At 40.4% G+C, this 13,740-nt stretch overlaps 1 long non-coding RNA gene across 1 annotated transcript; it reads right to left on the bottom strand.

The window, feature by feature from the left end:
- Window positions 1-1,780: 1,780 nt before the first annotated feature.
- LOC115289806 lies at window positions 1,781-9,602 on the bottom strand. Its single transcript, XR_003907814.1, has 4 exons — window positions 8,990-9,602; window positions 7,683-7,862; window positions 7,236-7,452; window positions 1,781-1,820 (listed from the first exon to the last, which is right to left on the bottom strand). It is a non-coding gene; the product is annotated as an uncharacterized LOC115289806 (long non-coding RNA).
- Between the last annotated feature and the right edge of the window lie 4,138 nt (window positions 9,603-13,740).

Genomic DNA, 13,740 nt, shown 5'->3' with positions numbered 1-13,740 from the left:
ATAAAATGAGAATTAAAAAGGAATGCTGAGCTTTGGTCCTTCTTTGAGTACTCAGTTCTCTGAAATTACACCTGTGGCAAAGCATAAAGCTCTTCCCTAGCTGCCCATCACCATTCAGAGCACCAGATTTTCATTTTATCCTGCTTTATTTAGAGACTATAATATGTAATATTTCATTTATAATCAAGGCCTGTTTTGCAACATTGAAGCTAATCTAATAATCGGATTAATTTCTTTGTATTCCGTTTACTCTTGTTATCTTTGCCAACAGGTTTTGGTGCTTCTATTACAAAAGTAAAGAAATAATTTCACTTTGCTTATTGTGAGAAAAGGCCAGATCTATAAAGTCCTTTCTCTGAATGAGAATGTTTTTTTAAAAAATGCATTTTAGAGACAGTCCATTATCTTTTACATATTAAATTTTACAGTCAAATGCAGAGCATTTTAGTAACTGTACAGGCTCTAAATAATATATTTAATCAGTAATGAAAAATACAAGTTGGTCTATGAGTACATGGCTTAAGGCAGCAACTATTCATAATTAGTTTCTGAACATTTGGCAAACGGTGCACTAAACCTAGGAGTATTGTGCTTCTCTACCTGCTTCATCCTTCACCTGAAAATCCAGATAATCTCTGCCTCACCTTGTAACTTTGAAATGGTCACAGGCAGTTCTGATTTATGTATATTCTGTACTTCTGTAACATTTTCCATTTTCTAATCCAAAATCAACTTATATTATTTGAACATCAGATATTGCTTCACCATGATGAATTCCCCCTCCCCACCCCAAAAGGATTTCAGTTAAAATGATGGTGTCACACTGTCATGGCCAGCTGGTGACATTACCACACAGCGTAATGCTGTTAATGATCACATTACTGCCTGTCTCAAAATGTTTTCACATTAAAGAGATGTATACGTGGTGCACATGTGAAAATTAGTGATTATAATTAACTCACCGAAAGTAAGGAGGATGACTTCCAACACAATGTTCCCCATGGCTACTTTTTCAACAGGGACTGATCAGGATTCGGTGATTTCCCAGCCAACAAATGATTCCATTTTTGTTCTTTAAATCACAATGTGGATAATCATACATGAACATGAATTATTACCAAGGATAATGTCTTCAGTTAATTTTTTAACCTACATTTCTACTTAGAGAAGATGGAGGTAAAGGCTAATAAAACTGAAATTAAAGTTATGATTTGGAAAAAAAGAAACTAGCTTTGTTCCCATAGTACTGTACTTTTCTTCTCATCTAATTTGTCTCATGGTAGATGGCAGCATCTTGAGTCTTCTATATTGTTATCGTAGGTGCTTCACATATCAGCAGAGGCAGGGAAAATATGGAGTAGATACACTTCTTCCTAAATAGAGCTAGAAACTCTGGATAACGGATATAATACAAACATAGGAAGACCACAAAAGGTAGAGAGATGAGCACAGACCAGTTAGAAACCTTGCAACCCAAAGAATGACACAGCAGTGAATTCCCAGGTTTTCTTTTTGCTTCATGTATCCCGAACAAGGTACTAATGAAGCTGGCAACCCAGAAACACCAACAGTCACAGAATAAAAGAAACAAAAGCCTTCTCTTTCTAACCAAAGAAACAGGAAAGGAGCAACAAGACAGAAAACTCTTTTTTTTTTTAAGTTTATTTATTTCTTTTGAGAGAGACAAAGCATGTGATGAGTGGGGTGGGGCAGAGAGAGAAGGAGAGAGAGAATCCCAAGCAGGCTCTGAACTCTCAGCTCAGAGGCAGATGCTGAAATCAGGAGTCAGACGCTTATCCAACAGAGTCACCCAGGTGTCCCTGCAAAACAGAAAATGCTTCAATAACTGCTCTACTAGAAAAAAATTGGCCACATCCTAAACCTGTCGGTGAAGGCAAAGCAGGGAGTTTAGACTTCCACTCTTGCCCACATATAAGAAGGGACAGCCATTCCCGTGATGTCACTGGGGACCACATGGGATGCCTGGACTTGCACTCCACCCAGTGTAGAAAGACATTCCTACAACGCACTGGGGTTGTCAGAGAAGAGCAACATTTTAATTCCTTCTGGTTATAGTGAGACCTATCCTTGCAGTGTAGCAGAGGCTGTGTGAGAAGGAGCAACAAGGCACCATTTCCTGTCTCAGCCGGGGTGGTGTCAGTGGAAGCCTGCTGGGGAGTATGAACTTCCTCCCTACCCAACAGTAATGAAAGCTCCTCCCTCCCCTGTGGTGTCAACAGAGGCGGAGTGGAGAACCAGCCCTTCGCCTCCGCCTGGAAATAGCAAATGGCATCCTCACCTTCCCCCACTGACCCACTGTCACAGGATCCAGTCTCATAATAACCAAAATGTCCAGCATGCAACTGAAAATCACCTGTCGTCCAAGAACCGGGTAAGTCTCAACTTGAAAGAGAAAAGACAACCAGTACATACCTGAGCTGACTAAGATGTTGGAATTATCTGACAAGGATCTTAAAGCAGTCTTACCAGAACTTCTTTGATGAGCATTTAAGTAAGCAATCAAATAAACACTTTAAACAAATAAAAAATAAATAAATAAAAATAGAAAGCCTCTACAAAGAAATAGAAGATGTAGAGAAGAACCAAATGGAAGTTTTATGACTGAAAAAAAGAATAATCAAAATAATAATTCTATGGATAGGCTTGCTATGGGTTGGATTATATCTTTCAAAAAGGTGTAGTGAAGTCCAAACCTGCAGTACCTCAGAATGTGACCTTATTTGGAAATACAGTCATTACCGATGCAATTAGCTAAGAGGAGGTCATACTGGGGTAGGGTGGGCTCCTAACCCAATATGACTGATATCCTTTTCAGAGAAGGACAAAGAAACACAGAAAGAAGAGGGCCATGTGACAACAGAGGCAGAGATTGGAGGGATGCATCTACAAACTAGGAACACCAAAGATTGCCAGCAAACACCAGAATCTAGAAAAAGCAAGGAGGAAATTCTTCCATACAGGTTTCAAAGGGAATATGGCTGGGTCAACACCCTGATTTCAAACTTCTAGCCCAACTTCAAATAGAGATAACAAGGTTCTGTTATTTTAAGTTACTCAGTTCACAGTAGTCTCTTATGGCAGCCCTAGAAAACTATACAAGGCTCAGCAGCAGAATGGAGAGCACAAAGGAAAGAATCAGTGAACTTGAAAATAGAGCAATAGAAATACGCCAGTTTGAACAACAAAGAGAAAAATAGACAATGCAAATATAAGTGTCTTTCTTGTCAGGAACCATAAAGGCTAGGAGGAAGTGGCCAAAAAGAACTGTCAACTCATTATCCCAAAGGCAGCGAAAATATCCTTCAAGGAAAAAAGGGAAAATCAAAATATTCTCAAATGAAAGAAAACGACAATTATTCATCACCAGCAAAGCTACCCTAAAAATATGGCTAAAGTTAGTTCTTGAAATAGAAGGAAAATGATAAGAGGAGGAATATAAGAAAGAAAGAAAGAAAGAAAGAAAGAAAGAAAGAAAGAAAGAAAGAAAGAAAGAAAGAAAGAAAGGAAGGAAGGAAGGAAGGAAGGAAGGAAGGAAGGAAGGAAGGAAGGAAGGAAGGAAGAAAGAAAGGAGGGAGGGAGGGAGGGAGGGAGGGAGGAAGGAAGGAAGGAAGGAAGGAAGGAAGGAAGGAAAGAAGGAAAGAAAAAGAGGAAGAGGGAGGGAGAAAAAGGGGGAGGGAAAAAGGAAGGGAGTGAAAAATACAAAATGCATAAATGTAACAGACTTTCTTCTCTTGGATTTTTGAATGTGTTTGACAGTTGAAGCAAAAATTGTAACATTGCTTCATATGGTTCTCAAATTCTATCATCAATGGGGGAAGATAGAGGAAGATAAAGTTTCTTCTATCTACTAGAACTGGAAAAAATACTATGTAAGTTATGTATATATCATGTAATACCTAAAGCCACAACTAACAAAAGCTACAAACAGAAATACATTCAAAACTACTCTAGATAAACCAAAAGGGAATTCTCAAAAAATGTAAAAGTAACCAACAGAAGACAGGAAAAAAGAAAAGAGAAATAAAGAACAGAGGGAGCAAACAGAAAAGACGGGTATAAACCTGCATTGGCAAGAATGCGAAGACGCTGTAAATGGAGCAGCTACTTTGGAAAACAGTTTGGCAGTTTCTAGAAAAATTAAGTATAAATTTCCCATATGACCCAGCAATTCTATCAGACCCAAGAGAAATGAAAACTTATCCACACAAAGATAGGTACATGAATGCTCATAGCAGCACTGTTGATAATAGCAAAAAAGTAGGGAAAATCCAAATGTCCATCAAATGATAAATTGGCACATATAATGTGGTACAGCCAGACAAGGGCATACTATTTGACAATAAAAAGGAACGAAGTACTGATACGTGCATGAACCTGGATGAACACAGGTACACAACATGAATGAACCACAAAAGCATTATAGGGGGGCACCTGAGTGGCTCAGTCCATTGAGTGCCCGACTTGGACTCAGGTCATGATCTCATAGTCTGTGAGTTCAAGCCCTGCATTGGATTCTGCTGACAGCTCAGAGCCTGGAGCCTATTTTAGATTCTGTGTCTCCCTCTCTCTGCCCCTCTCCTCCTCATGCTCGCTCTCTCTCTCTCTCTCTCTCTCTCTCTCCCTCCCTCAAAAATAAACAAGTGTAAAAAAAAAAAATACCACTCCATTGGATGCTGGATTTTCAATGAGAAAACACGACCCCTGGCACATAAGAGGTGCTAAACGCCTAAATAAAGACTTCTTTCTTCGTTTCAGCAGCTTTTAAAAATAAGATGGAATCAAATTTTAAAACACTTTACTTTTTTCAACCCCTTGAAGATATATGTGCTTAGTAAGAAAAAGTATATTTATATGTGTGATAGATTTTAAATTTCTTGAAGACTGGGGCTATTTTTATCTTTATATGCCTCCATAGTATCTCCACTACAGAAAGCATTCATTAAATGTTATTGATTTGAATTTTTTAGTTAAACTGTTATAAAATGAGAGCGCCTAGGTGGCTCAGTCAGTTAAGTGTCCGACTCCTGGTTTTGGCTAGAGTCATGATCTCACAGTTCATGGGTTCGAGCCCCATATCAGCCTCCATGCTGGCAGTGTAGAGCTTGCTTGGGATTCTCTCTCCCTCTCTCTCTCCCTCTCCTATGCTCATTCTCTCTCTCTCTCCCTCTCTTTCCCTCTCTCTCTCCCTCTCCTATGCTCATTCTCTCTCTCTCTCCCTCTCTCTCCCTCTCTCTCTCCCTCTCTCTCTCCCTCTCCTATGCTCATTCTCTCTCTCTCCCTCTCTCTCTCCCTCTCCTATGCTCATTCTCTCTCTTTCTCCCTCTCTTTCCCTCTCTCTCTCCCTCTCTCTCTCCCTCTCCTATGCTCATTATCTCTCTCTCTCCCTCTCTTTCCCTCTCTCTCTCCCTCTCTCTCTCCCTCTCCTATGCTCATTCTCTCTCTCTCTCCCTCTTTCTCTCTCTCTCCCTCTCTCTCTCCCTCTCCTATGCTCATTCTTTCTCTCTCTCTCCCTCTCTCTCTCTCTCTCCCAAAATAAATAAATGATAAACTTAAAATTTTTTTAACTGGAATTTAATTTAATTTTAAATGGAATTTCTAGCCTATCTGTGGGGAGTGGGGGTGGGGAAATAAGGACCAAAATGAAATTACCCATAGGAGAAGTAGTGCATTGATCTTCATTAATTCGATATTTTTATTCAACAGATAGGTCATAAGCTCTAGCTAAGGGATCAGCACCACAGAACTGAACTGATAGAACCGTTGCCTACCACCACCCCTGTCTTTGGGCTTCTCCCCAGAAAACAGGAAATTACTGTAGGCAGAGTCATCCCAACTAAAATCCCAGATGGTGAAAGAGGAAAGAAAACTAAGCAAGCATTACAATGTAATAGGATTCATAGTCAAAATTACGTAAGAGGAGCATCTAACCTGAACAGAGAGAATCAAGAGGGCTTCCTGGAGTCGGGGCCCTCAAGTCAGAGTGTGGCAGGAGCAAGGGATAAAGGAAGGGGCAGGGAAGAGGGTCCCAGGGGAGGGCGCTGTACAAGCGGATGCTTGGGCAGCGGAGGGAGGACGCGTGGGTTTGAGGAAGTAAGAGCAGGTGGGTTCTGCCAGGGGATGGAGAACAGGTAAGTCTGGGCAAAGTGAAGGGTGCTGCCCCCAGACTCCAGCGGGGAGCGTGGCCTGGAGGACCCGCACGCCGGAAGCAGAGGAGCAGTTATGGGTAAGGAAGAATTAGCAGCTCTGTTTGAAAAGCCTGCAGCAGACGCACAGAAAGAACGAGACTGGCGTTGCTAATTTGTGTCCTTTCCCGGCGCTCAGTCATGTAAAGCAAAGAGGAAGAAAGGGGAAGACCTTAAGAGACCTGAGCAAGTGTCGGTGGCGGGGGTGGAAGGTGGGGTAGCGGGTGGAGATCCACCGACAGGGAAAAGGCAATAAAAAGAGGGCGACAAACATCATCTAATCCACAGTTTTACCCAAGGCCACTTCTGGTCCCAATGTGAGTTTAATATAGAATCTGTCCTTTTCCACAATGAGTACTTAGCAGAGCCTTTGAAAAGTGTTTCAGAAGGTCTCAAAATTATCCACTGGAGAGGCAGGCTCTTGGCATTTAACAATGCCACTGTTCAAAGATGCTCTTTCCTTGTCCTTTTCATGGCACTTGAAGACCTTAGGGTGGAATTCTCTCTGAACAGTGTGAAAGTATCAAAATAAAGCCCTACAGAAAAGGACAATTCTCCTGACGCCATCACCCTCCCCCACACAGCCACTCACAGCCCTGCGGCTGCATCTGTCTCAGAGATGAGAAGCAGAAAATGAGAAAATTCTACAACGGCCACAACTGGGTTTCCCCAACCAGAACATGTATTTTTTGTTAGCGGGATTAATAATCTTCAATTCCAAAACCCCGAGAATTTCCCCATTTGGATCAGTATAGTTGATACTCAAGCATCACGACAAGTAAGGAATGTAAATTGAAATACATGACCCAACTATTCAAGAAAATAAAATTAAAGTCAGTCTTAAAAGGCCCTTAAGGGTGGTCACAGATACCCCTTCTGTGTGGGAGGGTGAAAAGTTTCTGAATGCAATTCCATTTCTGGAAAAAAAACCAAACTAAAAACTGATACATTGGATATATAGGTCTGCTTTATCTATACCCATAAACTCTGCCTTCCCTCCTATTGCAATGGGAGAATTGTTCGTGCCCTTACCTAAATCAGCCCCTCGCCAGCATCTCGGAGTCTGTCTCCACTCTATCTACTCAGAGATATGACGCGAGCAATTTCCTCTCTCTCTGTCTTTGGCATCATCATTTTCCTTTCGCCACTGGATCACTGCCAACATGCAGACATCCACCATCCAGGGGTACACCAAGGGTGTGAGAGCGGGGGTGGTCAGTCCTGGTGCAGGTAATAATGTGTGCACTGTCTGTGGGAAATTTACATACAAGAATGAAAATGACTTTTTGTCCCGCTGCTTTATCTTTTTGCCACGTGCTGGAAATTCTAAGCCATATCTGAGATACAACACCACCAGCGCCGCCCCCCCCCCCGGCCACCCCGCAATTTTTCATTGGTATAGTGTTCTAATCAATAGTTGCAATCACTGTTGAGTTCTAATAATACAAAGTTTCAAATCAGCACATGTTGACTTCTTACCATTTCATGAACATTAACTTCTGCATAGAAGTTGATCTGAAAAAACCCCAGTTGAACCCAGGACACATGGAGACGTGGATGTCCGTGTTCATTTGGGGAATTCCTAACGGTCCAGAGTCATCCAAACCTGCTTCGGTCCCGGCTCCATTCCCGTTGGAACTACATATTTGTGAGTGGAAACTATCAATCACAATAAACAGTGATCAGAGAGATGAAGAAGTAAAACTTGAGTTACTTCATTTGTGTCATTCTGAGTAACTATTCTGTGTGCCATTGGTATCTTTAACTTTAAAAGAACAAAACAGTTGGATGCCTGGCTGGCACAGTAGGAAGAGCATGCAACGCTTAATCCCAGGGTTGTGAGTTCAAGTTCTACATTAGGTACAGAGATTACTTAAAAACAAATAAACTTAGAAAATAAATACAAATAAGTAAATAAATACAGTGTGAATGGCAAGATGTAATTTTTTTTGCTTGAGAAGTTCTGTTTAATTACTTTATACATGAAGTATTTATTGTATTTGAGTAATAATACCTTTAAAGTTGAAGTTTATTCTTCTATTCTAATTATTATTTTAAAACTGAAGAAAAAATTAAGAAAACAAAACATTTAATTAGCAATTGCCTGGACTATACCTATTGCAAATATTTTTGTGTTATCAAAATTCATGCATTGGTTACTGGACAACTATTTACATAGAATATTATTACAGCAGACTGTAACATAGAACCAAAGTACAGACTGTTGGGTAAATCTAAAAACCACCGAATAAATACTTGTGTTGTTTTCATCCTGCAAGAACCTGGAGGAATTTGTGAATGTTCACAATATTGTGAAACCAGCAACTAATTCATAACCATTCTGAATAAAAAAACCTGAATCGAGATCTCCATACCAACATGAAATAACATTGGTTCGTGAAGACTAACCAAGAAAAGTTTTAAAGCAAAATAAGAGGTGATTGAAGCAATGGCTGGATTTATTTCAAAACCTGTAATTCCTCCAACACCACAAGTACAGTTAGTGGAAAGTCTGAAGAATGTACATCCAAAGCACCTGATAGAAACAATGCAAGATTAAGATGACATGGACTGAAAGGTGGCAAGGAATCATTTTCTAGAAGTATTGACAATGAGGAAGAGAAGTGAAATTTTAGTAAGAGTTAACATCAATCAGACTTAAGAAAACAAAGACAAAGAAAATGGACTTTGGGGGGAAAGAGTGTTAAAAAGATCTCATCCGCACCAGCTACTGTCCCGATGTTCTTATTTACAGCAAATCTCCTCCAAAAAAGCCATCTACTCACAGTCTCCATTCCTACTTGAGTTGTCCGTCAATGTCACCGGTGATTTCCACGTTGCTAAATCCAAAGGCCAGTTCTTAGTCGTCAGCTTACATGATCAGCAGCATTTCAGGTAGTTGATTACACTTATTCCAGGGAGGTGCTCTTCTCCATCTCCTTTACTGGATCATCCTCGTTTTCCTAACCTCTAAATGTTAGAGTCCAAAGGCTCAGTACCTAGACCGCTTCTACTTTTTACACTCACTCACTCGTAGACAATCTTACAGACTTACAGCTTTTAGTGCTAGGGTCTCTAAACATCCCATCGCTGGCCTGACCCTCTTTCCTGGCTGCTGTATCTACTTGGATGTCTGATAGGCATCTCAAAGTCCAATGTACCCAAACCTGCATTTCTGATCTTTCTCCTCAAGCTTTCTCCTGTAACACTCTTCCTCTGCTCTGTAAAAGACAGCTCCCTTTTTTAGTTGCTCAGGCCAAGTCTGGGAGTCAGTTTTGTTTCCTTCTTTCACCCACACTGGGAGCCCAATCCAATCCATCAGCACACACTACTAGCTCTGTATTTCAGACATGTCCTGAGTCCTACCATATTTCATCCCCCACTACCACTCCCCGGCACCATCACCTCTCCCCTGGATTACTGCAAGAGCCTCCTAACCACACACGGCTTCTGCCATTACCCCCTTTTATGTCCACAGAATCGTCTTAACATGTAATTCAGTTCATGTCGCTCATCTGCTCAAACCTTCTAATAGCTCCCGTCTCACTCAGAATAAAATCCAAGTCCTTCCCAAAGATCACAGAGCCCTGTGTGATCTGCTTCCCTCACCCACCCACAACCTCTCTGATCTCTCCCCCAGCCATCCTCCTGTTCATCTGCCCCTGCCACCCAGCAGCCATCTGCCCTCCTTGGTGTTTCTCTGATAGGCTAAGCACACTCAGACTCAGTGCCTCTGCAATAGCATTTCCCTCTGCTGGACACACCCTCCTCTGGGAGATCTTGGTCACTTGCTTCCTCACTTCTTTCAGGTCTCCACTAGAATGTCATCTCATCAGCAAGGACTTCTGGGGCCAACCTATCTAAAATAGGTTTCCATTTTCTGCCATTCTGTTGCTTTTTTCCACCCCCTGAGTAGCAATAATCACAACACGGTATCTGTGTGTTGTCCAACATCCCCACTATTAAATATCTTCCACAAGAACAGGAATTTGCTGTTTTGTGATTGCTTATCCCCCGTGCCTAGAAAAATGCAAGCACACAGTAAGCACACAATAAACATTAGAGTCAGCAAGACAACTAATTAGAACAATGGTCTCATAGCATTTTGAGGCAATTTAAAGTGACCACTCAAAGCAGCCAATGTCAAGCAAGCCTTCCGTACTTCAGAGTGTGGAAGACACCTTTGGGAATGCCTGATGTGTTTAGCCACATTCATACACTTACTCATGGAAAAATACTGTTCTAACAGGCTTTAGAAGAGAATGACAACATCCACCCAGATAGATTTCTGGAAGACAGTGCCCGTCTTAAAGAGACAATGCTTGTTACTGGTCTCTGAGGATTAAACAGGGTGAAGGCTCGTCCCTGAGCCAAGGCAGCATGGTACATTCTCCCGGGAGCGCACACTTGCTTGTCTAAGAATCTGAAATTACAATCCTGGGCTGGAGCTTTTTACAGACCACGCCCAACTTGATACATGGCAACTGAAAGCGCAAAAGTCAAACAGGATGGATTCACTGTAATATTTTATAAATACTTTAAAGGAAGCAGATTCAGAGTTTATTAAGTCTCATTAAACAAAAATTGCTTGAAATCTGTTGAGAAGCAAAGCACTATTTTTCTGTCTCTGTAGTACTCAGAAATATTTAGAGATGAGCATGGTATTTAAATCTCTGGGACGTGTAAAATTGTATTCAACAGCATTTTTAGACAGGGCATTAAGAATACTTAAAGTGTTTGTCTACTGCATTAATTTTAATTATACTCCACTGGACTCACAATGCTTTGAAATGCTTTACAAAATGCCCCCAAGATCTTTTATTAATCATAATACAAGCACCACCAAACTCAAAATGCTCAAACTCTGGGTCGCAGCGGCCGTTGCCTGCGAGCGCCCTCTTCTGTTTCAAAAGTATATAGCAAATTTCATTACATGGAATTCACAGCAATTCTGGGTAGCACAAAATGGGCTTTTCAGGGAAATGTCAACATACACAATCATAATATTTAAATAGACTGTCCTTCCCACCTGAGGTTTTTCAGGCTGTTCTGGAGCAGATAGAGGAACGGAAGATGAGGGGAAAGTTGCAACCCCAGAAGCTAACAGTGATTTGCATTCCACCCCCAGGAAGTCTCTGAGAAATGAACTTTAGTCTTCTAAAACATGGAGCAACTAGTCTAATGTTTTCCCTTTCCTTATAGACAGAATCCGATTTTAAAAGCAAAATCTTACCTGCAGCTTTTATCTAAAGTATCCTCAGTAACTCAACTACTGGCCTTCTGACTAGTAATCCTGTCTTGCTTTAAAACTTAATGTACAAACTCATATTTCGATGCTAGTTCTAAGCAGGAACGTACTAATGCAATTATAATCAAAAAAGCCTTTTGATTCATATAAACTGGGAAAATATGCAGGAATGAGGTTGAGTCGTATGACATTGCCATTAACAATGGGTAAATATTGCCCATTTCATATGATTCAATCAAATACACCCAGTCCTATGCTTTAGGACTCTGGGTAAGAGCACTAAGAGGGTCTCAGAGAGACATAGCCAAACCTAGTGGAGTCCTGGTATGTCTGCCCATAAAGGGGCTGGGTAGTCTAAGTAGAGTTGAGATAAAATAGGAGAGAACTGATTGATGTGAATTTGAGGGGTTTTATTACAATTATAATCAGCTTATGCTATTTGATTCTTTTGTTGTTCCTGCAGAAGAAACCAAACCCTGTTCCCTCCAGTAATGCTAAGCCAGAGCTTAATTATCTGGCCACTCTGAAGTTTATTTCCTGATGCAGTTTTGAAATTTAACTTCTATAGCTACATAAAAATTGAATTTCAACACATGGCAGATTTCTTATAAAAAGGGCAAGCAGAGAGGTTGTCAGGCTGGTTTTTATTAGAGCTGATGTGTCTTCAGATTTTTCTGGCCTCCCACCCAACACACACCTTATCCGAAATATATTTTGTGTAGTTGCATAGAAATCATTTACGAAACTGAAAAAAGATTGCTTTAAATGAATTATCATTTGTATAATACCAGTTGCCAAAGTTTGAAAATTTGTTAAAATTCTCCTGTAGACAAAGTTTGTATTGTTGTCAGGAAAAATTAGGAACGACTTTTTTTTTAAAGACATTCATTTTTGAGACACAGAGTGTGCGTGGAGGAGGGGCAGAGACGGAGACACAGAATCTGAAGCAGGCTCTAGGCTCCGAGCTGTCAGCACAGAGAATGACACGGGGTTTGAACTCACGGACCATGAGATCATGACCTGAGCTGAAGTCAGATGCCCAAGCGACTGAGCCTCTTAGGAGCCACTAGGAAAGACTTTCAATAGTAGGTGTCCTATTAGCTCACTTATCCAGGTTATCAACATCTTTCTTTGTCTTTATTTTCCAATGCAGTAAATTTTAGAAAACTGGTATTAATGTACATGATCCTGTTCCATACAAATGCAAATTAGGGGCTCCTGGGAAGCTTGGTAGGTTAACTGTCCTGGTCATGACTTCCTGGCCCCTGAGTTCAAGCCCACATCGGGCTCTGTGCTGACAGCTCAGAGCCTGGAGCCTGCTTCGGGTTCTGTGTCTCCCTCTCTCTGCACCTTTCTGCTCTCACGCTCTCTTTCTCTTTTTATCAAAAATAAATAAATATTTAAAAAATTAAATAAAAAAACAAATGCAAATTAATTGTGTGGGGGTAGGTAAATTGATTATCGATGATTGCCCTGTGGATAGGTCTGTTTTGCATCTATTTGTAAACTGATTTCAGAATCCTTATTGCCTATAAATGTCTCTGGATTTTGAATTGTCCTTGGAACCAGTGGTAACATCTTACCAGTTCCCTCATTACTTAATGAGCTAACTAAAACCCTGGGCATGTCCTGATATTTTTCCTTAATGAGTAATGTCTATACCCTCTTTTAAAAATCATCCTTTAACATCACAGATGTTCAGTCGGTGTTATTTTTCCAGAATGTGCCAAGATGCCATGTTCAGTGGCTCCTGAATAATGAAGCAGTATACATTTGCCTGACAGAGTCGATTGTTTAAGGTCCTTCAAATTGATTTCATACCAAAAAAAAAATTGTCCCAGACCTTGCAAATACAGACAGAAGTCCATCGCACAGCAAGAACCATTTGAAATACATCTTTAATTTTTAGAAAATCAATATGCAATCTACAAAATACTTTGTTACATGATTATTAAGGCTCCATCTGTTTTATATTTGTATTGCTATGACATAAAATCATATTTTGAGTAAGATACAATAATACTTATTATTAAGGAAGACCTTCTAACTGAATTTATAAGAAAAAGGGCTGTATCATAAATACAGCTCCAGAATGGAGGACACTAAAACCCTAAAACCGTCCCAATATATAAATCAGGTCAAAAATTCTAGCCTTTATTTATGTGCCAGGAAGTAATCATTTTCATACATTTTTAATGGATCAACTATTTTTATTCTCATAGAAAAAGGAAATGGACTTAAATTCAGACCTGTACAATTGATCGGGTAACCATCAAGCCATGAACTCAC

Source organism: Suricata suricatta, chromosome 4 (genome assembly GCF_006229205.1).
Source record: "Suricata suricatta isolate VVHF042 chromosome 4, meerkat_22Aug2017_6uvM2_HiC, whole genome shotgun sequence".
Lineage (NCBI taxonomy): Eukaryota > Metazoa > Chordata > Mammalia > Carnivora > Herpestidae > Suricata > Suricata suricatta.
This window is presented reverse-complemented; position numbering and strand designations above follow the sequence as displayed.